The 27,601-nt window shown below is 42.5% G+C and overlaps 1 protein-coding gene across 2 annotated transcripts in view; it reads right to left on the bottom strand.

Moving 5' to 3' along the window:
* The window catches only part of POU6F2 (POU class 6 homeobox 2), a 310,874-nt gene that overhangs the window by 167,825 nt on the left and 115,448 nt on the right, over nucleotides 1-27,601 (bottom strand). The window lies entirely within an intron of this gene.

Genomic DNA, 27,601 nt, shown 5'->3' with positions numbered 1-27,601 from the left:
AATCCGGATATTTGTATGATTTTTCACAATGCCTTTTACACATGTATTAGTAATAACGATAATGATGAAATACCATATTTACGCAAATCTAATACGCCATCAAATCTAATAGGCACTCTGATTTTCGTGACATAATTTGGCCAAAAAGGGGGTGCATTACATTCAAGTAAATATGGTAATCTTTACTAGTAGGAATGTCAGATGCCATCAATAAGAAGGCTTCCTGGATCAGGGAGGTTTGCCTCCTGCCCCCAGCCCTGGTTTTTAAATTAATTCTATTTGCAAATTTCAGTACAGAAAAAGGGCATCAACAAAACAAAGAGCTGAGAGGGAGTTGGCGTACAACTTCCGGGTCATGCGGCTAGCATGACTAAGCAGCTTCTGGCGAACCAGAGCAGTGCACGGAAACGCCGTTTACCTTCCCGCCAGAGTGATACCTATTTATCTACTTGCACTTTTTGCCTGCTTTCGAACTGCTAGGTTGGCAGGAGAAGGGACTGAACAACAGGAGCTCACCCCGTCGCGGGGATTCGAACCACCGACCTTCTGATCAGCAAGTCTGTGGTTTTAACCCACAGCGCCACCCGTGTCCCTAGTTGGGTAATTAGGAGATCGTGAAATCTCAAGAGGTGGGTTTAAGAAAGTTAAGAAATTGTGCCAGGTTAAATTGAGTAGAAGCAGTTTGGCTCCTCGCTTTCTACCTATCATGCATTAGGGGTGCCAAACCTTTTTTCAAAGAGGGCCAGATTTGATGACATGAACATGCGTGAGGGCCGACCAAAGTTGTTGAGCTATTTTTAGGATTTTACCCCAGGACATATACAGCCACGGCGGCCAGATTTAATCGACCAGCAGGCCAGATTAGGTCTCCGAAACGGACTTTGGACATGCTTGCATCAATCTTTTGATGAATTATGAAAGCCGGCTTCTGATTTGATTTGATCCCAGAATGTCCCCATTTCCCCCACTGCCTCTGCTGAGCTCAGAGAGGAGGATGAGCTGGTACTTGTCCCGAGCGAAAGATGCGGTGGCAGTTGTGAGGGACCATCTTGTTGCCAGATATTATACTGATTCTGGCCTGAATTAGTTTCCAGGCTCAATTTAAATTGCTGGTTATAAGGCTTTATGTTGCTTAGGACCCCAATACCTCAAGGACTGTCTCTCTTCTCATGAACCAGCCGGGACCCTGCAGACTCCGTCTGAGGCCCTTCTCAGTGTGCCTTGTCCAAGGGAGGTGGGGAAGAGAACTACACAGCCTTTTCCAGTGGTGGCTCCTCAGCTTTGGCGAGACCCTGGAAACATGCCTGGTGCCACCACTGCCAGCTTTTAGGTGCCAGGCAAAGGCATTTTTATTTACCAAGGTTTTTGGTGCGCAAGTTAGCCTCTACTAGTGTGCTCATCTTTTAGTCGGGTGGAACAGGACTTGCCCTTCTTATGGAATGATCATTTTTAGGCTTTTTTTTTACTGTGCATCATTTGGCTTTTAGCTGTTCGCATATTAAGTCACTTTGAGGCATTTATTTTACGTATACAGCGACTAACAAATTCAATAACTGATAATTAATAATATGATATCTATGATTCTTCAACCGGGCTGCAGTCTTGAAGTGTAAGAGCATGCAGGGTAATTTAAAGCCAAAGACTGCATGTTATAGTTGTCTCATGGAATTGGCACTGCCGTAAAGAGCTCTCCAGCACCAGCCACTCACAGCACCATTTACTGTCATAATGAGCTTTCCCATTTATGCTCCACGCCATCTGTAGCCAGTGTGGTGTGTGCTGCAAAGGTGCAACTTGCTACGGGGAGAACACTGCAGCCCTGGTGAATGTCATGTGTACTCTGGACCAGAGCCTAGAAAGTTACTCCAGCCTTCTCACAGCAGAGATGCGAGTCTCCTTCCGCTTCCAAGGATAAGGATTATTGTGAAACATGCAAGTACCTCACACCATGCCTACAGTATATTTTGCCAAACAATAGCCCTGTTCAGAAGCGATCCTTTATGTGTTACAAGAATGCATGGGAGCAGTCAGAAGGATTGTATGTGCTGCTAGTCCCAACGAAACATCTCTTGTCTTCTCCACCTTCACCTCCAGACCTTTGTATGCTGGGTAGGGGCATAGGAAGTGGGGTGGGAGCGGACTGCCCCGGGTGCCCTCACTGAGAGGGGTGACATTCGGCACGCCGCCTGCCCGTGACTCCCAAGCCTACCCCGAGCCGTTGGGGTAAGGGGGGAGTTGCGCCACTTTGCTGGTGGCATTCCCCCCCTTCCCCCTTCGTTTTGACAGCTTGGGGGAGGCTTGAGAGTCACGGGCAACCAGTGCGCCAAATGTCCACCATGGATGGCTCATTCTGCCCCCGGCTGCAGAAACCTGGTTGAAAGAATAATTGTGGAAAAGGATGTAACTGAATTACAGTCATACCTCATGTTGCATTTGCTTCATACTAATTTTTTTCATGTTGCGTCCCGCAGCTACCCGGAAGTACCGGAAAGGGTTATTTTTGGGTTTCGCTGCTCGCGCATGCGCAGAAGCATTAAATTGAACTTTGCACATGCGCAGAAGCGCCAAATCGCGCCGCACACCTGCGCAGATACGCCGCTTCAGGTTGCGGTCTTTTCATGTTGCAAACGGGCCTCCGGAACAGATCCTGTTCGCAACCAGAGGTACCACTGTATAAAGAGAAGCAATAGGCTACAATAGACTCCTACTACCCTTATTCAGAAACTACCCGCCATATGTTGCACCTCTATGCGTTCTTGCAACATACGGTGAGTAGTTTCTGAATAAGGATAGTAAGAGTCTACTGTAGCCTATTGTTCCTTTTTATAATTCAGCTGCATCCTTTTCCACAAGTATTCTTTCAACCAGGTTTCTGGCAGAGCCAGAAAGCCAAGCAATTGCACTGTTTTATAACCCAGTTTTAAGCCTGCCTCATCCATCCATTTCCTGTACTGTGTCTAACTCAGGACTACTTTGCAGAACCATAGCCTGTGCTCGCCTTTGGAAATTTCCTGGAACAGTAGCCACACATTTTATTCCAATATATTGGCGATAACTTTAAAATATTTTTATTCAGCATTGCACATTATAACATTCATCTGCTAAGTTGACTATTTCTTTGGCTCTGGCCTTGGCAACTTGTAGAATTCCACTTCCCACCCTTTCTCATATTTTGTTTGTACAGTATGGAAGTCAAATACTTAGTTATACTTAGTTTCATACCCTCCAACATTTCTCCAGAGAAAATAGGGATCTCCTATTATAACAAAATGGGCACTGAAATTGGTTTTAAAATAGAAGTTGTAAAATCTGAAAAAATACAGATTGTGATCTGTTCATTAAAACCTTGGTGGCATAACAAAAAGTGCTGATTACTCTACTGTGCTATAAAATTTGAAATACTCAATCTTAGCAAGGCCACATCTCATTTAGCCACTCCATAAACACTATGTTCACTTTTCCTTATAAAACAGCACTTAAAATTTGTCCCCTGACTGAGATTAATCTTAGAGGCCCTTCTTTGGGTCTGATATTTTGGCCTGACTAGTGGCATATAAATCAATCCTACTAATAAATAAGTACCGTATTTTTCGCCCTATAGGACACACTTTTCCCCCTCCAAAAATGAAGGGGAAATGTGCCTGCATCCTATGGGGCGAATGCAGGCTTTTGCTGAAGCTTGGAGAGCAAGAGGGGTCGGTGCGCACCGACCCCTCTCGCTCTCCAGGCTTCAGGAGAGCCCCACCGCCAGACCCACAAGCTCGGGGGACAGCGGGGAGGCGCAGCGCGCCTTTCCCACTGTCCCCCGACTTGGTTAGAAGGCTGGCGGGGGGCTTCCCCCTCCTCCAGCCCCGCAAGCTCCCAGAGCCATGCCAAAGCTGCACGCAGCTTCGGCATCACTCTGGGTCCTGTTCTGGGGGCCCCACGCCTGGGGGAGGGGAAAATAATTTTTCCCCCTTTATTCCCCCCCCCCCAAATCTAGGTGCGTCCTATGGGCTGGTGCGTCCTATACGGCGAAAAATACGGTAAATATGTGTTATTTATAAATAAGAGCAAGGGAATATGCATGCCCAATTTGTAGAAAAGCCATAAGATGTCAACTTTTCCCACATGACGAACCCTTACTGCCTTCAGCTTAGAATACTTCAGGGTTTTTGTACAAATATCAGAAAACATGTGGTGGTGATCATACATTATAAGATTCCAATATTGTTTCTTCCTTCCAGTAATGAAGAAGCAGAGAAATTATTCAAAGAGAACTAAAAGGGTATTTTACATAAAGGGTATCTGTGCTTTGAAAAACAAAAATGTTTTCTTTTGCAACCAAAATGTTATAAATCCTATCCCCTTAAGTAAAGTGAAGCAAGTTTTACATTTTCCCTCAAAAGCATTGGTCAATACCTAATGCAAGTTAATTTCATCTATAGCAGAGACTGCAGCCCAGACCATGTTTACTGCAGTAGGATTTACTCCCAGGTAAGCATGCCTTAGCCACGACTAACTCGGGGCACTTAGTTACAAATAACCATTTGACGGATTTTGTCCATTCTGTAATAAAATATCCCTTTTCTCTCATTCCTATACATTCTTCTTTCCCTTGCAATACACCTCTATTGTCATGGGTACACCAATGGGTCTGGAAAACCTTTTTCTTTACCTTGTGTGTGGGAGGCAGAAATCCAGTCAAGAGACAGGATAATTCAGCAGTAACTCAAAATATTCACCAAGGGAATCTATTTTAAATATGCATTGTTTGCAACAAAGGAATAAAGCTATGAAAAGTTTCTACTTGAAAATTAACTGTGGCTTTAAATTAATTTCTGTAATCACTGGTCATTAATATTTAACATATTCTTATAAAAGGATATTCTGCTGCAATTCCCCCAAGCACCTGACATTTAATATTGTGGAAATACTTCATCGTCTTGCCATCCCTAGGACTAGATTTGCAATAACAAGTAATGTTAAATGTATTTTTTGATAAAAAAATCAATAATAAATAAATACATAAGCACTTCCCAGCAGATTGCTCCTGATGTTATTTACAAAATTAAAAAACAACGATGGAGTGACAGGGGATTTTATAACCATTTCATTACTACCTCTTTAATTGTATATGGTGGAACTGCATAATCTGTTTATTGAAAATGAAATCTTTGGAACTGATTCTCCCTATAGACATTTGCCATAAGCATCCGGTGCAATAGCACAGCATGTAACGTAATATTAACATTATATGCATCAAGCTTTAAACATCCCTGTGGTTTCCCTGCTGGATCTGAACATTTTCTAACACTCTTGTGTTTTGCCAGTGCATTAAATCTCATATCTAATTTACAGACTGTAAAATACAATATTCACAGATTACAATAAATAAAGAAAGATACGTTCTGAAAACACACTTGAAATTGGTACATGGACAAGCTAGGCAATATTTAATAAAATGGAAATAAAGCAGACTCTTCCAGGAAATCTGAATGAGGCTCTATTGGAAAGAGATCACTTTCTTTCCACTGGACACATCAGGATGCTATTGACACAGAAGTTAGTTCTGGCCAGAGTATACTGCTGGGTATTTTCTAGTCATAAGTAATGCCCATTGGGTGATGGGAGGATCCTCGCTGGGTGTAATCCTGCTCCCTTTGAAGCAAACAGCCATTTTGAGATGGGTTATTAAGACAGGTAGGATTTCACCCACTGCCTCTGCTGGGAACACTCACCTAAGCAAAAGTATTGATGTGTTTGCTTGTAGAATTTATCCCAAAAGGATTAATCAAAACTAAGGAAAGCTCACATGAAGAATCCATACCTAATTCTTATTGACTTTAAACGTGAACTATATATATAAAAAAAGATTTTTACAATGGATTGATGCTGTTTTTTCCTTATCTTACAATACAATGACCAAAATGAAGTTTTAAAACTCTTTCAGTTACAACTTGTAAGTGGTGTGTGTGTGTGCGGGGAGCGTTTCTCATTTTGATCCATTTATGGAGTTTTTCAAAGAGCCTGAATGCTGTCAATATGTTCTAAAGAAAACATCACTGGGCACTCCCTTGCACAGATATTATTGCCCTATATTTGGATTCTCTTTCCTCCATGTGATGTAAATTGCCTTACTCCTCCTCATCTTCTCCACCTTCCCCACTACCTCATTTGTATGACCTTAAGCCTTCAATTTGTTTAAGTTTCTATTTCCCAGAATGACAAAAAGAGATGCATTTAAAACGCACCTTTAGCTTTTTGATTCGTTTTTAGCTGTCTGTCTGCAGTACTTTCTCACTGAGCATGATGTGAAGTAATAGCAGAGTGAAGACAATGTATAAACATATCATACATGAAAGGAAACTCTTTTAAATAAGGACACAATCTAAAGACAGTTAGGTACGCGTAAAGGTAAAGGGACCCTTGACCATTAGGTCCAGTCGTGACCAACTCTGGGGTTGCGGCGCTCATCTCGCTTTATTGGCCGAGGGAGCCGGCGTACAGCTTCCGGGTCATGTGGCCAGCATGACTAAGTCGCTTCTGACGAACCAGAGCAGCGTACAGAAACGCCATTTACCTTCCCGCCAGAGCGATACCTATTTATCTACTTGCACTTTGACGTGCTTTTCGAGCTGCTAGGTTGGCAGGAGCAGGGACCGAGCAACGGGAGCTCACCCCGTCGCGGGGATTCGAACTGCCGATCTTCTGATTGGCAAGTCCTAGGCTCTGTGGTTTAACCCACAGCACCACCCACATCCCTTAGGTACACCTAGGTGCTAAGAAAATGAAATGCACCTGATATTCTTTGGATTAAACCCTCTTCCACGTTTTTGTTTTTGAAATGGTTTTGATGGTTAAAGAGACTTACAGCTGATCAAACATCACTGGGATGTTAGGGGACCAATCCTATGTCCAAATGGCTGGTAATATTTGTAGAGAGGAACCTCATGGCAATGGCAGTGCCATCATTCTTTCCAGTACTGGAAGTCATGGCCTGGAAAGCAAACATGCCCTCCTGCCAGTGCAAGGTGGCTGGCTCCTTTCTGCATATAGTGTCTTGAGAACTGCAATGTTGTTGGCAACCTGGGGTGGTGGAGGAGGATCTCCCCTTTCCCACCCCTTGGAAGAGGGAGCAGGCATGCCAACTCTCCCCTCCAACCTTCCTGTGGAATGGAGAGCCTTGGTGGAGACTGGGGAGGGAAGCTGAACAGGAGGCAGCAGCCTTAACAGGACAGTGTTGTTTTGTTGCCTAGAACCAGGTGCCACCTTTGCAGATGGGAGCAGACCCACCTTCCCTGACAGAGTGCACACTTGCAATCTTGACAATCCCATAAACTCAGAGCGGTAGGATAACCAGACTCATATAACCAAAATGCTTGTCTAATTCATGCATGGAGGGGCTAATGCCATAGAGTAAGCTGTCTGGCCAGGCTTAGCTAGGTCACCACCCCTCACCCTGGGGAGAAAGATGTCAAGTCTATTGGTTCCTCCAGTCTAACATGTGAACTCTTATATGTAAAGAAGTCTCAGCTGGTTGATCCAAGCTCTGACAGCATGGCTTTTCCACTTTGGAACTAACCTAAGTTTTGCTGCCTGTGTTTTCTGACTGCTGTGTGGAAAAGCACATGAATCTGACCTTTGAAGTTTGTAAGTAAATCATTTTTAACTTACTAAACATGTGGTGCAAGTGGGAAACTTTGGAAGGAACTCAGAAGGGCATATTTGAAAGGCCTAACTGTCTGCATTTTCACTCTTCACTTTGCTTTTTGTTTTGTGATTTTAAATTTCTGCTGGGGTTGTCTCACAACAGAATACATGCCCCAAAGCTGGATCTTGGCATCCAGGGAATTCTCTTTTTATACCTATTTTTTCCTTGCCAACCATCATGAATCTCATGACTGAGTGCACCATGCCTTGCCTTCAAAAGCTGTTGGGAGGGGCAGGAAAACTTGTTGGGACATCTTTGTCACTTCCATCCAGTTCTGAATTTCTTGCCCTCTTCTGGAACTCCTGAATCGTGGCTCCCAAGCGCTGTGTCTGATGCCGAATCTGTACCACTACTTGCATGAATAAATACATCTCCCCTACTTAAACAGCCTCTGTCCATGTGTGCTGGGCTGGAGTCAGGACAGATATACCCAGAATGACATGGGATCCAGCCACATAGAAATGGCTGCCATTAATACTGTAATTAATGTATAAATTGGCCCTTAGTAACACAATCTGTGGAGTTCACTTGCAGCTGTTTGGCTCCCTCTTTCATAAAGAAAAGGGTGCCTGCCAGTGATTCCTGTGGCTTAATGGACATCCTGTCTTGTGTGAATCACTGGCACAAACAGAGAAGGTCACGCCCTGTTTCTGAAGTTCCTGGACACATAAAATTTGGTTTGGTTGGCACTGGAAACAGGATGCTGGACTAGATAGATTTTTGGTCCAGCAGGAGCGGTCTCATGCTCTTATATATACAGAATATATTTCTGTAAGTATCCAAACATGCAAAGCATTTATCACTGGAAACATTTTGAATCTGAAAAACCAATTTGAATTGACTATTAGAAGACAACCCTAAGAGAGTTGCACACTTTGAGATTGCTCATGATGGATAATGAAGGGCCTCTGTGTTTTGTTTTGTTTAAAAAAAACACAATTTTTTTTAAGGGTTGCAAGAAAAAAGCCAAGGAAAAAGAGAGCTAAACCTTTGTTTTCTCTACCTTTCAGCTATAAGAAATGTCAGGTTTCATCTTTTTCCATTTTTTCCTTTCCCAGTGACAAAGTTTGCCTGTTATTCAGAGACCAAGACTGGGAGCCTTCACAGCCCTTCCAGAGAAAGGGCAAGAGTGCTGACTCTTTCTTTCTGCAGCAGTTTGGGCATTAGATAGATGTTAACAAAAAACAAAGACCACAATATAACAAATGAAACTTTTTCATTTCCCAATACGCCATAGGTCCATACCTAACCTGTTGTCCTATGCTATCTCCTATTGTTGCGAAGGTTTTTCATTTCCTTTTTTTAAAAGGCTGGGCATTCAGTCTGAAATGCTAAAAAAGGGGGTGGGGGCGGGAAGAAATCAAAGGATGCCAAACACTTTGAAAAAGCCTTTCAGGTCTTTTTCATATATCATTAGAAACCCAAACATGAAAACAATTTGCTGCAGGTTGAACTAGATGACCCCCCAGGGTCCCTTCCAACTCTACAGTTTGTTGAGTCTATGAATTTGCCAGACTGTCATCACTGGAAAATATTTATTACTGAGACATATATAAGATTTATTACATTTAGTTAAAATTCTTATTACAGCTGTGCACAGAAAAGTATTCAGTTTTGAAACCCGCCTTGTTGGCTGAGATAGTGGGCCACTTCAGCTTGGAGCCTGAAACTCTGCTTCACGTCAGACTGAGCCAAGGCTGAGGTTGCCTTGACTCGTTTTGCAAATCCTCCGGTGCCTCCCCCACTGGCTCTAATGGGAAACCAACAAACGCTATAAACTTTTCATACAGAATTGGATGAAATCTGCAAGCCTAGTAATGGGTGTAGCTCTCCCCCAACAAAAATCCTCTGCTAGTAGTCCCTTCTGATTCTGCCAAATTTCAAACCAATAGGTACAGGGGCTAGGCTGTTATGAATAAAAAACAGTATTTGAGGCTTTTTCAAAAAAAAAAATTATTCTGCTCAGTTTGCACCAAAATCACAGAATATGCAAAGCTGATTAGGATGAAGTGCCTATGGACAGAGGCACTGAGAATACCGTGTTCATTTGTAACATTGCTTGGCAGGCAAGACTCTGTGTTGGTTTTCATCCTGTGTTGCGTACAGGTATATTGTGTCACTGTGTTCTGGTATAACAAGCCCTAATGAAAGACTCTTCTTTCTTGTAAAGTCTTAAGAATCCCTGTCTCAGGCAAAAAAGAACTCACTGCCTAAGGGTTGGCTCATTTGAGGGATCGTGGATGAAATGAGTCTTTAGGCAGAGCTGGAGAGTACTAGAAAGGAAGGTGAAGAGATGGCTCTTTCATTGCAACACTCTTTCACCCGAGTAGGACTCTTGCAATGGAGCTCAAATTTTGCTTGAGGCAACCTAGTGATATATGGCACGCATGCTGAAATTTCACTAACCAACGTTATTTTAATTCCCATGAAATTTCCACAGAGCTTTTGCTTGAACCAGACCCTACGCATTCTCATTTAATTTGCTTCCATCAAATATTTCTGAATTTATAGTTAGAGGAACAAAATGGACATCTGCTTAATAAGGGACGCTTGGCATAGGAATGGAACAACTTAAATGCCTTTAAGTGTGCTTTGACAATCTCCTTCATTGCCAGTTCAATTGTCTTCCTATTCTTTTTTTTCTTAGTAACCCAACACACTTCTTCAGCCAGAGTGGCAGTCTTGCTACAGAAAAGGCCAGTAAAGCTATTTGGAATTATCTATTGCCATAATGCACACAGTTACTCAAACAAGTTTCTTGACCATTCTTTCTCTTCTAGGAAAACAAGAAGTCTGACGAAGGCCCTCTAACAAATCTGCACAAGGCTCCAAAAATGCTAGGAGAAGTTCTGGCAGTTTCCAAATCCTAATTCTTTAATGCCCCTAAAGCCTGAGTGGAATTAATGATTCCTGACAAAAGTTATAATAAGACCATCTGATTTTAAAGGTGGGGGTCACTACAGTTGATATAAATGTATTAATGACTGTGTCAGACTGATTGTACAAATACACATATATGCAACTGAGAGGATGAAACTTTATAAAAACTTTCAGTCATCTTCATTTGGCTCACAGATATGCCTTTCTCTATGCTGTTATCACTGGCCTTAAAAGGAGAGGCATCAGTAGCTGATGCACAGACCCATCGGCTCCTGCTCATGCAAGTTGCCCCAATCATGGTGAGGGCAGCTCTGAATCCATAGGAATATTCAGATGTTTCCACTTCCATTGAAATGGAAGGGGAGGCTCCTGCAAGGAGGAAATTCCACGGCGTATCAGATCCTTTCTGTCTGCAATAGGCGCTGGATTGGGGTAAATAGTTTTCTTCTCCTTGTGACGAAATATTTGCCCAATTAATTTACAGAAAAGGGCAATGTGTGGGCTGCATTACAAAGATCTAGATTTCAGGCAACTTTTGCTTTGATGAGACCATAATCAAGGTGCATTGGCGATTTTCAAAATACAGGAGGAATCCTATGACTATGAGAATTACAGGTGGTGTCATTAAGCACAGAAATCCTAAAGCAGTCTTGACAAGTATGCATGAATTTATCTTTGCCACTCTATCATGCCAAAAGCTTTCCATCCTCTCATTTGAAGGATTAAGACTCTACCTAGAGATGTGTCAAACAGGCCTCCTATGAATCCTAGATGATGAGAGCTGGGAAATTTTATTATGAAACCTCCTTCACACGCCTGTGCTACACATTATAATACATGGTAAAACTCTCACGTGCTACTAAGGAGTTGTCCTTGGTTGGACAATTGAATAAGAAAAATATCAGCTGCAGCCTTCCCTTTAAGATGAATTAAAGCTCCACGTGTCATGAATTCAGGAACTTGAAAGACATGAGTCAATTGGAAGGCACATTTCAATTTTATTCTGTGGTTGCATTGCAGCGAAAGAGACTTCAACATAGAATTCTGTATTAACAGTAATAAAAGATGACAATGAAAGCAGTACTTTCTCAGAAAGTTTTACAGATAAGCATAGTACCTGGAAACTCATGCCACATTTAATTGCTTTCCAACTGTGTATTTTATAAGTCAACTGCTGAGGGAGTTAAAATCACTTTGTACAGCTTTTAATCAGCATTCAATAATGACTGGTAAGGACCATTTTCACCCAAACCAAGTTCCAGTTATCATGTGTATAATGAATAGATTCTACATGGTGATTTTTCCTTGTCATGTGTGCCAAAGCCCAGAAAGGATTCCGACTAAATGGGCCGCCATATGGGGAGAGCAAAACGTACCACTTCTTGGGAAATCATAACACAGGGTGCAATAATCTATCAGTTTCACCATTCCTATTAAATATTCAACAATTCATTTTTTCCACTGACTTGTAGGAAAAGAGCCCATTCTTTCTGGCCATATTCTTCTCAGCTCAAGACTCTCTTTTCCTGTCGCCTCATACCCAGTTGCCCTGACAAACCCCCAGTCTCTGTTCACACCTCAGGGCAAAGGGGGAAGGACAGTTCTCTGGCATTGCCAATGGCCCTCAATGGCTCTGTGTTGTTTCTGAAGGGCCTAGCTTGGCCAGGTCGTTTTGCATACGCTAGCCTGGGAATTCCTCTGCAGCTGGTATTTCTCCCTTCACATCTCAAATAATCAAAATCCTACCATTTATTAATTTCTAGGATTTAGGAGAGCCGCCCTCCCAAATCTATAACAGCATTGACATTTTTGCTGTTTTCCAAGAATGGAGTCTAGACAGTCTGATCTGCCAATAATCTTTGAGGAATTTCTGTTTTAACCAGAAAACAGTACTATGGAGAACATGGATAGAGACAATTGTTTCTCTTTCCCTCAAAATAATAGAATACAATGAAATTGACTGGCAGTAGTATGAGACTGACAAGCGGAAGCGCTTCTTTATGCAACACATAATTAAATTGTGCAATTCACCACCAGATGTGATGGCTACTAGCTTAACTGAAAAGCATTAGACAAATTCATGGATGATAGGTCAATAAATGGCTATTAGCTATGATAGCTGGATGGTACCTCCATATTTAGAGTCACTATGGCTCTAGGGCTGACACGGGGTGCCTGTCACGTATGGTCTAGCGCTTGTCACATATGGACTAGTGCTTATTACATATGGGGACACTGGGGACAAAGAAAAGGGGATACTTATCATGTTTGTGAGTTTCCAAAAGCATCTGGCTGGCCACTGCTCAAACCAAAATATGGAAGCAGAGCCAGAGGGCAAATGGCTCCAATGCTTTTCTGATCATGTAAATTGGACTTTATTTGGGCTGTTAGACTAATCAGTGCCTCCCAACAAATTTAAAAAATGGAGATAGCAGTCATGAGAGGGCTGACATACAAATTTATCCTTTTGCTGCTCTTTCACTGCTTCAGGGTTGCACTGCCGTTGTCCCATTAAAGTCCAACCCGGAGCACTGGGATGTTAAAATGTACCTGCCAGTCCATTCAGCAGAACAGTAGCTATATTCTATACTAAAGCACGGCTGCAATTTTCTACCTAAGTTTTTATTTGATATTCATCATGCATGTTGGTGTTCAGCAGCAGCCAGGAGACGGACCGTAACAAAAATGTTACTTTAAAAATAGTTTTAATTTAATGCATCAAAGGAAAGCCAGCATTTGTAACGGCTAACAGAGGACTCAAAGTATGGCAGGAGGAATGAAGAGCCGGGGAGCCAAAAATCTGAGCAAAGGAGGAGGTTATCGTTTTCTGCATAGAATTATTTGAACTGCCATGTGGTGGATAATTACAATGACGTTGATGAAGTGAATATTGTACGTAAAATACATTTTTAGTAACTTGAAATACAACTGATGTCATATTTTCAAGTCAAATCCAGCTTCAGCAGATCTATGGCAAGGTGGCTAGACGTAAAGGAATTAGGGTTTCCAGCTACTTTGAAAATCTCTTATTTTAGTACCTAAAAGGGAGTGGATAAAATGAGGCTTGAATGCAAACAGAAATGCTGGAGGAAGCCAGACAAAGCAGATCCATGCTTCCCTTCTCCACACCTGTGCATCACGCGCATGTGAAGAGAACCCCACAATGGAGAGGTGTCCATGCTGGCCTAACAGGAAGAGTTTGAGAGCCCTCTTCCCCTTGAATGGGTGGAAGTTATTACACTGCTTATTTTTGATGTGGCAGAGAAATGTAGAGATAGGAAACCCAGGTCATTTGCGCCATTTGTTTCCCCTGTATCAATATCTAACCCACGCTTAGACACAACTCTGATATTATTGCAGTAGCATTCGAATCACTTCCTTGTGCTTGAGAGCTATGCACTTCAATAAAATCAGGCTGGGCGAAGGGCACCGTTTCTTCCCAGAGCAAATGTAAGGTAAAGGTAAAGGTAAAGGTAAAGGTACCCCTGCCCATACGGACAAGTCTTGTCAGACTCTAGGGTTGTGCGCTCATCTCACTCTAGAGGCCGGGAGCCGGCACCGTCCACAGACACTTCCAGGTCACGTGGCCAGTGTGACATCGCTGCTCTGGCGAGCCTGCACCAGCGCAGCACTCAGAACGCTGTTTACCTTCCCGCTATAAAGCGGTACCTATTTATCTACTTGCACTTAAGAGTGTTTTCGAACTGCTAGGTGGGCAGGAGCTGGGACCGAAAGACGGGAGCTCACCCCGCTGTGGGGATTCGAACCGCCGACCATACGATTGGCAAGTCCTAGGCACTGTGGTTTTACCCACAGCACCACCCGCGTCCTCCAGAGCAAATGTGCCCCCACACAAAAAAAGCATCTTGGCTGTTAAACCAGCTTCCAAACCAGCTTCTAGGTGGTGACGTGGCCACATCAGTTAACCAGTCCAGGATAATAATAATAATTTATTATTTATACCCTGCCCATCCGGTTGGGTTTCCCCAGCCACTCTGGATGTTCTAGGGTGAAAATTTACAGAATCAATATCTTAATGTCATAAAGTTTGGGCTCTTTGAAATTGAGCATGAGCCATCAAGATGCGATTCAGCCCTGCCCCATATTTTGTGACTTGTTTGCAATGTGAAACCACTGAAAATCTGCTCTAGACAAAAATCTTACAGAGATGTTTCTTTTGGCTATCCGGATGCTAAATGTGGCACTTCCTTTGAATGGGTTGTTCTACTACGCTATCTGAGGACAGAAAGGCATATTATAAGTACAGGGGGCCTATTGCCCCAAATGGAAGGTATATGTTGAGTTCTCCTGTTGTCCTAACATTTGTGTCTCCCTACCCTGCCCCCCATTACCAGTGCTGTGGATTGTGCCTGTACTGGTAGTGCTGGGGCAGGAAGAACACTGTGTGATGGTGTCAAGACATAGAGTAAGTTTTACCACTAGTTTAGAAGAACTTGACACAGGACTGTTACAGGATGGCAGAACTAAATGAAAAGTGTCCAGTCCTGCTTATTATACCAAATAGGTTTATGTTCTGTGTTCTTCTTCTTCTGGAATGAAGAATGTAAGCAATGGTTTGTTCATTTTTTAAATGTTTTGCTAGATTCAGGGTGAGCAAATACTTTCCCCAGCCTCTGCTGCATAAACACAGAGCCTAAAAGCTTCAGGCGACTTTTACCCCTGGACTCTGTTTTTGTCAGATCAATGACAAGTCACGTTAACAGCGGTGTTTAATTCTATCAATATGTGACCAATTGTGTTAGATTGTTTGGCCATTGATTTCACTTAGTGCTACTGTTGAGCTCTGAAAAGGAACTAGTTCTCCCTACATTACCTCATACAGTGACAAATGCCTATGCCGACTTTCCATCTCGCCAGCACACAAGGCATGCTTTGAGAGGAGCCTCTTTGTATATTAGATGAAGGCCACCTCAAGAGAATATTCCTCTGAAATACAATGGCCTATAATGACTCCCTGATTTTAAAGAAAGAATAAATTAACACAATGCCACTACAGCCCACCCCACCCCCAAAATAAATGGACTATTTTTTGGCTATGTTAGGTGTGATAGTAGTTTTACTACATAAAATACACTGAAATAAAAATGCAATTAAATTTTATGATTTATATATATTCAAAACCTGTTTATTTAAACATGCAACAAGAATATAGGTAATGCCTCAAAGCTCTTGAGCCTAAAGGTTTCCTGTCATAATCAAATGAGACTTCTTTATATGTTTTTAAATCTTCTTTTGCCAGCCTCATCTGCAAGGTTTGAAATAGTCTCGTCTAGACAGAAGTTGATCAGTATTTCATACAATTCCATGATGCCTGCAAACCACATGTGATGCCATCATGATGAGATTATGCCACACCACGTACTAGATACTAAATAGAAGTGAAAATCACTGCACAGAGGTGGTATGGATAGAGTTATGTGTAGACTAGCTGTAAATGCAAATTAAGGACATTTAAGAAGGACCACTCTTGGAGAGAACTAGCTGCTTCCAGCAGCCTTCTGAAAGATCTGAGTACTTGCTGGGAAGGGTACTCTACTCGGGTGTTAAATCTCTCTTTATGCTTACCTTACCTCCATACATTACATGGGCTACATTACTATAGCTGTTTTTTCTTTCTCCTCCCAGACCTTTTTTAAAGTATCTACAGAATCAATGAGCAGTCAGATTCTTATTGAGTGCTGGAAAAGTATATTCACTGGGGCCTGGGATATAGATTTACACATAATGTGAAGACGGCATTATTAAAATGCTTCTCTTGTGCCTGTTCATCACTTGGTGAGGGCACTGCCAAGGGGTCATGTGCATGTGCTAATAAGCAATCGCTTATCAAAACCGCATGTGAAATTTGCATATTGCCTCCTATCACCTCAGACACAATGATTTTCAATGGAATTAGTCAATACATTCAAATGTGAGGTGTCAAATTTTGAGTAGTCAAATAATGCATGCAAACGTGAGATCGGGATGTCAGACTTCTGAAGTTTGTATTACAGCATGCTTTTTCTTCTTGGGTCATCTCCTACTGCCAGCTTACTGGTGACCCATCCATTTAGCTACATACTGTATCTTGATAACTCAGAAGCTTTCTCCCTTAACTCAAGTTTTCTGGTGATTACTAGACCCACATCTCCCAATTTTGGGCTTCCCACAGGTATCTGATTGCCACAGCAGGGAACAAAATGCTGGACCAGAGAAGCCTTGGGTCTGATTCATGAAGGCTCCCCTTCTGTTATATTCTTATCTGTCAACCACACCTGACTACTTCTACATTTTCACCCAAGTTGAGGTTGGTAAGGTTAAAGTCTGGGGAAAGCAGATCCAGAGCAGGTCAGATATGGAACAGCATCTCAAAAGATTAATAACTGGAATCAGAAACAAGAATGTTCAGATACAGGATCCTAGAGAGATCCCACAGAAAATTAGACATGTTCCAAAGAGTGCTGGGGTGTGTGTATTAAGCTGTGACCCTATTGTTACCTGCAGTCCACAGCATAATTTCATGTGGCTCTCAGCCTAGGTTAAAAGCCCTCTGCAAGTGATCAGTTCAGACCTCTGGTCTGTCCCTCCAGAAAAGCCCACTGGGTGGGAAGAATGGGGGGCAGAGGGAGATGGGATGGCAGAAAGTGAGACAGAAGGAGTGGTCCCTGCAATCATTTAGCTGTGACCCTAGCAGGTATGTGGTCCTGACAGATTCTAGCCCATGGAACACAGCCTTTGACGAAAATAAAAATCCCAGCTCTGCCTTAGGTATTTCCTGACCTTGACTATGTCTGCCCATTTGCTGATGCTCTCTATTATTATTGGCTGGCCGCAAGCATAATGCCCTTGGCAAGATGGAAGATGATTTAATCAGAAGCTGCCTTGGCTCAGGGGTCTCCAGCCCAGGGGTCTCCAATTCAGGCAGTTCCTGGTTGCTGGACTCACACTCAGTGTCAGGACCCAAAGGTTGTGCTTCTGTGAATCGCACAGCCCCCCACCCCCGGTCAGTGGCCAACTCCAGTGGACAATCTGGGGTGTGACCGCCCCATTGCCTCTCCTTGGCATCTCCAGCTAAAACTATACCAGGGAGAATATAGGGCTGGGGAAAATATCCGCCTAGAATCTTGGATAGCCCCTGCCAGTAATAGGCTAGATGGGTGAATGGTCTGCCACAGTATAAAGCAGCATAGCAGACAGATTCATAGGAATCCTGAAATTCAGCTGGCAAAACATAATTGCTTTAGATGGTTGTCGTTCACAATACAGAAACGTACTTAACACTTCCTCACTGAAGTCCACAGCAATATTCAGTGTAATTTCAGTGTAATGCAACACACACGGAAACAAAAATTGAACCAAGAGACAAAGAAAAGGGAAAGTATCCATTATTCCTCTAAGGTAAGGTGCCATAAAGTTCAGGGTCTTGTTTTACTTGATTTAAAGCTCTGCTGCCTTGAAAGCAGCATGTCGGACACCCAGAGGTGGCTGCATGCCACTCTTAATTAAGATCGTCAGGAGGTGGGCATACATCAGGAGATCCTAGCCAGTGGGCTGCTGGTGCAGCTGCCTAAAGCTCTCGCCCACACAAGCCCCTTTTCCTAGCACTCGGCTTATCAATTTACTTGCAAATGGCTCTCTGAAGTATTAACCCAGGTTAATTATTCGTCAAATATGATTATGCAGTCGTAATGTAAAAAATCGGAAATGTAGGATGGAATTTTTCACTCCAACGGTTTGGCAATTGTGGCAGCTGGTGGAGTCGCTGGAGTAATTACCAGCCCATTCCAGTCGGTGGATCAGCCTTCTGGTTCAGCGAGGGGAGGGGAAGGAGTGGCAGGGAGGTGGAGGAGAGAGAGAGAAGGAAAAAGCAATAAAGAACCAAGGGAGCGGGAATATGAGCCTTGCCAATCGACAAGGGGGGGGGGGATTTCACAGCTGCTGGTGGTGATAAATGAGAGACGGTGGCCCTACTTCTAATCAATACATGTAAATGCTACTCATTACAGCTTTTATACACACTTCTCAATTAGCCTTTCCTCCCACTGGTAACAAGGAATGTCATGCTTTCTGGACTGTGAAAGTGGTTGAGCACTAAGTTCACCTGCATCTGAAAAGACACAGTAACAATGCTTCGGGCTCAGCTTGGCAGCAGGTGGTAGCAGTGGAAGTCGAAATTCCTTCTGTAATGCAAACTAAATAAAATCCCAAGTGCTGCCATTTAATTAAATGGGTGCTTTTTGTATTTTAAATACAATTTCCTTTCTCTTTCTCTCCACCCTGGACCCCACAGTTCACCAAACTTGAGAATTACAATTTTCGCACCTTTGGAAAAGGAAAACAACACGTGCACCTCCAAAGGGCAGGCGTGCCACTGGAAACCTAAAAGCATTTTGGGCACAATGCTTCTACGAGTAAGGTCTTTCGTGCAAGTCCCATATATGAGAGCTAAGCAGTAGCACAGGGGTATTTTCATACATTTCCAATTAATTTCAGTAGGGCAGGAGATTCTCCCTCTCTAGTAGTTTGAGTTCTCTCTGAGTTTTAAACGCTTCCAGCAATGATTTAAAGAAAATGGTTTCAATATAGTCTTAAAACATTTGATCCAAAGTAAAAAGTTTTTGTGAAGTTGGTGTTTTAAAATACACACCTCAATAACATTTCAGGGAAGCAGATTTTCTTTCCGGTACTGTGCAACTGAGAAGAGTGGAATTTGTAGTACAGCCTGTTCCATTTGTGTGTGTGTGCGATGGGAGGGGGCAAGGATGTCTCCCTCCATGTCAGAGGAATTCATACAGGCACCGAGAGCCAGATTGTGACCTTCCTCATGAACATGGAAGGGAGCTGATCACCTGAGACAATGAGACTGCAAGTCCTGTGAGTAATTGCTCAATAGTAGGAGAAATAGGTTGATGATCCAGACTTAAAAGAGACCGTGTAACCAGGGCCTGCTGAAAAACCTGCCTTTGCCGAACAATAGACTCTCCAAGCTCCATTGAGAAGGGTATTTTTCCCCATCTTCAGAACAAAATGGCCTCATTCCATCAGGTCACCTACTTCTTTTCTAAACTGACATATCCTACTTTGCTCAATTAAGAAGCCATTAGTTATCAATTCCTCTGTTAATTGTATGTTGTGTAAGTTTTCTTTTTAACTCAGGGTTGCATACAAAAACAGAGACCTTCACCGTAGTTCAAAACATTATATGTGTGGACACCTCACACAACTGTGAGGTGTGTATCTGAAGAAGTGTGCATGCACACGAAAGCTCATACCAAGAACTCACTTAGTTGGTCTTTAAGGTGCTACTGGAAGGAATTTTTTTATTTTCACACAACTGTGTTTGTTGTAAAGTTTAATATCTTTTTGTAAACGAGAACTGCTGGTGCATGAGTGTATATGCACACACATTGTGTCTTAAGGCTACAGAACTGTCTCTCATAAAATTTATTTTTTAAACTCTGAAACCATGTTATCAGTGTTGCCACTCACATATTCCTGCATGAATGGGACCTTTGTGGTAATTTCTTACCTGATTTCTTGAGTGATGTACTGAGGCCATGTGTGTGGTAAACTGAAAAACAGGGAGAGTAAATGTTTCTCTGGGGTTTACTCCCCGTCTGGTACAAGTGCTGCGTATTTTCTATAAACGGCATCCCTCAAGTGAAACTCCATAGCACTCCTAGCTTGTCAATCATTGTGCTTCAACCTGCACACCTGCTGTGCCTGGGAGTTGCACCTGTCTATTTCTGCACCTTTTATCACACAGCACTAACTTGTCCTGCAGTTAGGAACAGCCTTACAACTTGGCATATTCCAGAAACACTCTTGTGAGCGAAAAAGGGTTTGGCAAAAATAACATCTCATGTCAAAGGCAACCTTTATGGCTTCATATGTTCTGGCATTGACTATCGCAGGGCCTTTCTTGAAGATGAAACAACAACCCCCCCCCTTTTTAGCCCATCCCAGTGCAGCACCAGAAACACAAGACCTCATCCCTAGCTAAAACATAAGCACCTAGAATTGCTCTAGAGGAGGGCAGCTCTTTCAGAGGGTGCAGGCAGAAGAAATGGGAGGTGTGGGCTTCAATGCTGGAGAAGAAAAGCACACAGATAACTACATTTTCAGATGGGGAGGTGAGTAAGTTTCATAATTTCATTCATAATTTATTTATTATTCTATTATTCTATCATAAGAGCTCAAGGTGGCATAACACTTCTCCCCTCCATGTTATCTTCACAGCAACCCTGTGAGGTGGGTTAGGCTGAGAGACAGTGACTGGCCCAAAGTCACCACAGGCTTCATGGCTTAGTTGGGTTTGGACCCCTGGTCTCCCAGGTCCTAATCCACCACTCTAACAACTACCCCACTCTCCCTCTCATGATACAGAATGTATTGCTGAGAAAGAGGAAGGAAGTCTTGATGACATTCACAACTTTCCTTTTTTCATAGGGCTTCCTATGAAATCCTTTCCGGCATGCGGCATGGAAATGCTCAAATGCTGTATGGAAAGCATGAGAGGAATTACTTCATCAGTGATGTCATATTCACTATCCAATAGATGCCTATAGAATATTTGCAAGAACAGTTAAAACTAGAGGACAGTAATGTGTACAGATGTTGCACATTTCCAGAAACAAAAGATTGCTAGTTCTCCCCATCAGAAGTGTTTCATTAAAGGAAGATACCTGGATTGCCCCCAACAACTGGGTGACAACTGACCAGTTATGTGCTAAAGCCTATCATCTGAAATTAAGAAGCTAATAATTATATTTTAGCATCAATAAAGCATCTTTCTAAAGGCCCCCACGGTGTACCTTTTACACACTGAAGGCTCATCCCATTAGAAAACCATTTTAGTCTTTTTGCTTACTGGCCAAAAAATTGTTAACAAACTCAAAATTAAGTTGGTAACACTCAAGTCAGTATATACCTATCATGTCCTTCAGATTGTTGTTGTTTTTTAACTATTCAATTTAATGTATTAATGCTTATCCTGAAATCTGATGTTTGGCACCTATGGGACAAACAGCTGGTTCCAAAGATGTCATAGTTAGCTGACTTAACTAAGTATGACTTAGTTGGAGAAGGCAGGGAAATGGAAAGTTCCGTGTAAATAGTTCTATCCTTTTTGGGGTCTACTTACAAAGCAGAGGACAATATATTTAGCTTCCACATTTTCCCCTTGAGGGCAATCTCTAAGAATCTGCTATATTGCATGGACAAAAAATCATTAAAGACTTTGCTACCTGTCATTGCCCTGAAGCCCAAGTAAGACCTACGGGCTTCAGATTCTGCACCTATTCCTCCAAATTCTGAAGGTGCAACTCTGAGGAATGGAATGCTGACTGCTTTGAGGATTAAAAAAAAACTCCTGCAGGGCTTTCACAGACCAAGCTCCTGGAAAAACACAATGACTGCTCCAAGAGACTGGGTCCATAATGGGCTGATTGCAGGACTCAGAAGGCAAAGTTTGGCCTTGAACACCCAGGCCAGGCTGTTAAGATCTGTGTGGCGTTTGCCTCCTAGGATGGGTCATAAGGAAAGGGTTAAAATAGGTGTGATTTGATTGGCCAGTGAGAATGCAAGGGGGGAATAAAAGTTAGAGTGGGAGGTTTTGAAAGTTAGTTGAGTTGAGGTTGAGGTTGAGGTTTGGGAGTTGAGTTGAGGTTTGGGAGTGGAAGAAGGAAGAGGGAGGTTTAGGTGTGGGTTGGTAGAGTTGTATTGTGAGAGAGTGAGAAGAATTGTTAGGCGGAGTCAGATAGATAGTTGGTATAATCAATTTGGAGTTGTTAGGAACTAAGAATAAGAAACTGCCAAGTAAAATGAACTGTAACCATAAGCTTGTTCCTGCATTTAAAAATAAACTTGATTATTTGTTTATGTTAATAACTGACTGGACTTCGTGTGCCCCCGTGAGATATGGGGTGGTGGCAGCGGAAAAAGCAATCGCAGGGTCAATAGACCGCCAAACGTCCGGGGGCCCTGTGTGTGATTGCCACAATCTGGCAATTGTAGCAAGCCTGCATTGTAACAATTGGCTTTTCCTATTCTCCACTCTGGGATTGTTGCCAGTGGTTCTGAATCTCTTGCGCCTGCGTTTGAACCACATCCCTGTTCATCTCTGGAGTCTTGATATCACACCAGCATGCAGCTGGTTTGGGCAGCTCTCTTGAGCACACAGAAACGGGCCCTCAAAGCCCTTTTGTAAGCCTTGCTTAACCAAAGCCTACAGCAAATGATCCAATGCCCCATTACTGTCCATGAATATATGAGACCCCTTAATGCCTAACCCGTTTCCCTCCATTTTATCTCTTAAGACTTCCCCTCCATCCAAAACACTTAGGGTGAATTCGGATTGCATAGTGAAGAAAGCAATTAAGAGGCATGAGTTCTTATCTAATGAAGGAATACTAATGGGGAAGAGCTAACTGAAAGGACTAATAAAGTCTCAAAGCATGCATAAACAGGGACTAAACTGAAGTTGAATTTCTGAGTTTTGTTGATTTTTTTTCTCTTTGAACATTATCTTCACGGAAACATAACCAACACATGGAGAACAATCGCATAATAACTCAGTGGCAGAGGATATGCTTGGCCTGCAGCAGCTCCCAGTAACAGGTGATGGGAAAAACTTCTCCTGCCTGAGACTCTGGATGCCTCCTGCTAGACAGAGTTGATAAGGCAGTTTCTTATGTACAGTGGTGCCTCGCAAGACGAAAAGAATCCGTTCCGCGAGTCTCTTCGTCTTGCGGTTTTTTTGTCTTGCGAAGCAAGCCCATTAGCGGCTTAGCGGATCAGCTGATAAGCGGCTTAGCAGCTTGGGAAAAGGGGGGGGGAAGGGGAAAAAACCCGCAGGAACTCGCAAGACATTTTCGTCTTGCGAAGCAAGCCCATAGGAAATTCGTTTTGCGAAGCACCTCCAAAACGGAAAACCCTTTCGTCTAGCGGGTTTTCCGTCTTGCAAGGCATTCGTCTTGCGGGGCACCACTGTACATCTAACAGGAACAGCAGCAACAGCAACAGGAGTTCCTGTACGATACAAACACGGCCACATACATGTGGAATATTGTAAAACAGATAGTGGTACCTCTGGTTTGTAAAACAGTACAGTGGTACCTCTGGTTACAAACTTAATTCATTCCAGAGGTCTGTTCTTAAGCTGAAACCGTTCTAATCCTGAGGCCCTTTTTGCTAATGGGGCCTCCTGCTGTGCGGACGCCTCTGGTGCTCGATTTCCATTCGCATCCTGGGGCAGAGTTTGCAACCAGGAGCAGCTACTTCCGGGTTAGCGGAGCTCGTAACCTGAAGCATTCGTAACCAGAGGTACCACTGTAAATAAAAGCAGAGCATGTTTAAACTGCAATCCTATGTACACTTTCCTGGGATTTCTAAATAGTCATACAGAGGATTGCATAGTATTTTAAGGCTTCTGCTCTCTTGAAATAGTGTGATCAATTACAGCATTTGAACTATATGAGGTGAACTATGTGAAGAGATTTCTATCCAGCTGTCCAGTAAGCATCTTGTTAAGATGCCAAACTACCAGCTTGCATAAGATTTACCACGGATCTCTCTGTCTGTCTCTCTCACTTCTGAGCTCTCTTCGTACTCTCCTGAGTCTAGCAGGGTTGTTCCCTCCCCTCCCCCGGCCGCCCTTCAGGGTCTCCCTGTGCTTTCAAGTAATGGCACCATATGCAAGCACCAAGTCTTCCCCATATTAGTCTGGAGAGTGCATGGTAATTGTTTTGCCCCCAAAGAAGCACTGAGAGTCAAAATAAGCTGAAATATATTTATCCACCCCCCAGTATCTTGCTAGCTGCATTAATTTTGCATGCAACCATATTAATTTGCACCTGTCCAAAGGGAGAATGTAGCCAGCCTCTATATGCACATTGTGGACATTATAGCACAGAGGAAAAACATGGTATCCACTGCCTTGCACACACACAAAAAGCTGTTAATGAGAGCTACTGAAATGGTAGCTGTCACCTTGCATCGGATCAGGGCAATCTGTACAATGTAAGGGGAAATTAAAAGCTCCCCGTGGCAATGGATCCTATTTCAGTCATTAACTGCCAGGGAGTGACAGAGACCATTCAGAGGACCAAACCCCTGTGAGCTTCTTCCATCCTCAGGGGAATTCACTGCTAATGCTGTTTTATGACCCACTTCCTTATGATGTGTAGTGAGCAGAAATGAATAGTTGCATTTATTTATATATTTTGATGCAGCTTATATTTCAGGGCGGTGGGGAGAGAACAGCACAGGCTGACACACAAAACCCAGAAGCATTGAACTAATAAGCAAGCTAGCAATTCGCAACTCGCTCGGCACATATATAATATTAAAGCCTTTGTCCAGCTGTGTATGTAAGGGAAGCAACATGGAAATGGATTAGAATACAATGAATAACAAGTGTGAAGTTTTTCATCCTCTCCCATTCTCCTTTGAAGTATCTTCTACTGAGAATGAATAAGAAAAGCAAAAGCTCCAGTAAGTCACATTCCAGTATCAGAAGCATGAAATATATATTTCTATATGTGTTGGAACAAGAAGTTTCCAAATATTTGCTTCAGTCCTCCCGTTTCCAAAAGCGAGCGAATCAGACAGAAGGACAGAAGGTTACAGATTAGTCCTGGTCATTGCTCAAAGAGTGTGGGTTATAAATAATAAAGGAATAAAGGGTGAAGGACACTCAAATATAACTTGGGGCCCAGAACAGAATAATAAAAAACAACAAATCTAATTTTCAGCTTTAAAATATCAAGCAACTTTGAATTCTGAGATATATAGACACCCCTCCCCACCCTCAATACAAAACATATAAAGATATATCTTTATATCTAAAGATATAACTATACCCACACGCTTACGGTTACAAATTGAAAAATGTACAGAAATGACCTATTTTCTAGCACATGTAAATAACAATGTATGTTGTATAGGACTGTTAAATATTAGCTACGGTAATTCATCATACACAACCTTCACCTCTCATTGGGACAGAAGAGAAGGCGCTGAATGATTTTATATATGGAGGAGACACAATAGTTCTATCACTTCCTATTAGGGTTGCTGAAGATCCTTCATTTTCAGAAACATCCTTATTCCAAAGGATTGTAATATCTTACTGGGGGGAAATTATAGCTCTGTAGAATGCAGAGGGCATCAAACTTGGCAAACAGCAAATTTTAGAAATTTTGACTGAAAAACACTGTTTCCCTTGGTTGAATCCTTCAAAATCAACCTGCCCAAAACCTTTTGCAGGCAGACTCTATCTGTGCTGAGAAAATGAGGGAAAAAACCTCCTCTATATTTTCTTCGCAGTTCATAAATTACATAAGAAGTCAACTGTTAATATAAGAAGTCCATCTAGCCCAGTGTTTTCTACTCCAATAGGCAGTTACTCTCAAGGAGCTTTGGTAGGGGTGTTTGCTACCCCAACTTCCTATGCTCTTTAAGCCAGAGATACCAAGAACTGAACTAGGGACCTATTATGGACCCTGCGAACATCTCCAGTCGATTTCACTTGGGCTTCAGTGCTTCACAGAACTGTTATAGCTTTATTCAAATGTCTACAATGCACACCTGTGCAAAACAATAGGCTGCCAACGTTCATTCATTTGATGATCCAAACATGAATCTGTGGTCTGTATTTTTGTCCCCATATGAAGCCATAATGGGAAGGGAACTCAAAAGAGAGTCGGGTTCACAAGGAGGGTCTCTCTAAAAGTGTATGGAGAAGCTGTTGGCAGGAGAACAGGATGGAAGAAATACTATGTCTGGGTGTTGCCGAACCCCTAACTGGAATGACAATATAGGGCAATGGAGAAAGGGCAGCAAGATAAGACGGTCCGTGCCTACTAGCTAGGATGGCTGTGTTCTGCATCCATGGTCAGAGGCCATCACTTCTAAATAACAGTTGCTGGAAACCACAGAAAGAGAGAGTGCTCAAGGACACAAAAGTTGGACCATGCAAAAATGTCTGCTACCTATAATGTAATCCTAAAGGATCTTCTTTATCATCATTTATTGAGCTGTGATCTTCAGTTTTGTAGTGATTTACCTACTGCACAGATAAACGTGCACTGGGTTTGATATTTTGTTTATGACGCGGCCCCCACGCCTTATTTACTACACCCAGCAAAAACTGTACATCAGAGTGTAGAATGATCAATTTCCGTATACATGCTTTTTATGATGCTACCATTATATTTGACACTTTCATAAAAATGAACAACTCAACACACCAGTAAGGTATGATGGTATTATAAAGATCCACTGATGTACGCTTAGATGTACAAGTTTTCACTTTAAAAAGAAAGAAAATCATGGTACAAGAAAATGTGATTCAACAGAAGATCACACTTTGGCATCTCCCATTCCTTTAGATAAACTTTGTTAGCAGAACCCACAACAAAAAACATAAAATAAAAACAGGCATGTATATAGTACTTCAGAATGTTCAGAGTGCTTCGTACCTCTCTTCTTGTAACCCTCACAACTATCTGTCAAGTCAGGTCATTACTATTATCATCATCTCCATACTGAGATGTCGGTTTCATAAACTCTGCAACTAGGCCTGTTCTTGAATTCTCTAAAACAAAAACATGGCACCAGAGGAACCAGGTGTCCTTGAGAGAAGCTTTTACTTACTGGTAAAGCCCAACCCCTAAAATGCTATAGCTGTGCACAGAACTGAGGCAGGCACACTGTATTCCCCCAAAGTTTTGGGCTGGCCCTGCCACTGGGCAGAGTGAGGTGGCAACCTCAGAGGGCAGGTGAGGGCAGGTGTTCTTGGGACAACAGCCCATCTGGCCATTTGCTTCTGGGTCTGTTATTCTCTTTGTTCCCACTTCGGAACCTGTCATTATTTGTTTTGTTTAAATTCTGCCCTTCTCCTGGTGCAAGGCCCAAAGTGGCTCACAACATCAATTAAAAACGGATGCAGATAAAAAACAACAACCCCAAAACTATCAGCTACAAATATATTTATCAACATATATAACAAATTAAGTTATAATATTT

This window comes from Podarcis liolepis (genome assembly GCF_965112155.1).
Source record: "Podarcis liolepis genome assembly, chromosome: 12".
Taxonomy (NCBI): Eukaryota; Metazoa; Chordata; class Lepidosauria; order Squamata; family Lacertidae; genus Podarcis; species Podarcis liolepis.
Note: the sequence above shows the minus strand (reverse complement) of the source record. Positions and strands in the feature narration are given on the sequence as shown.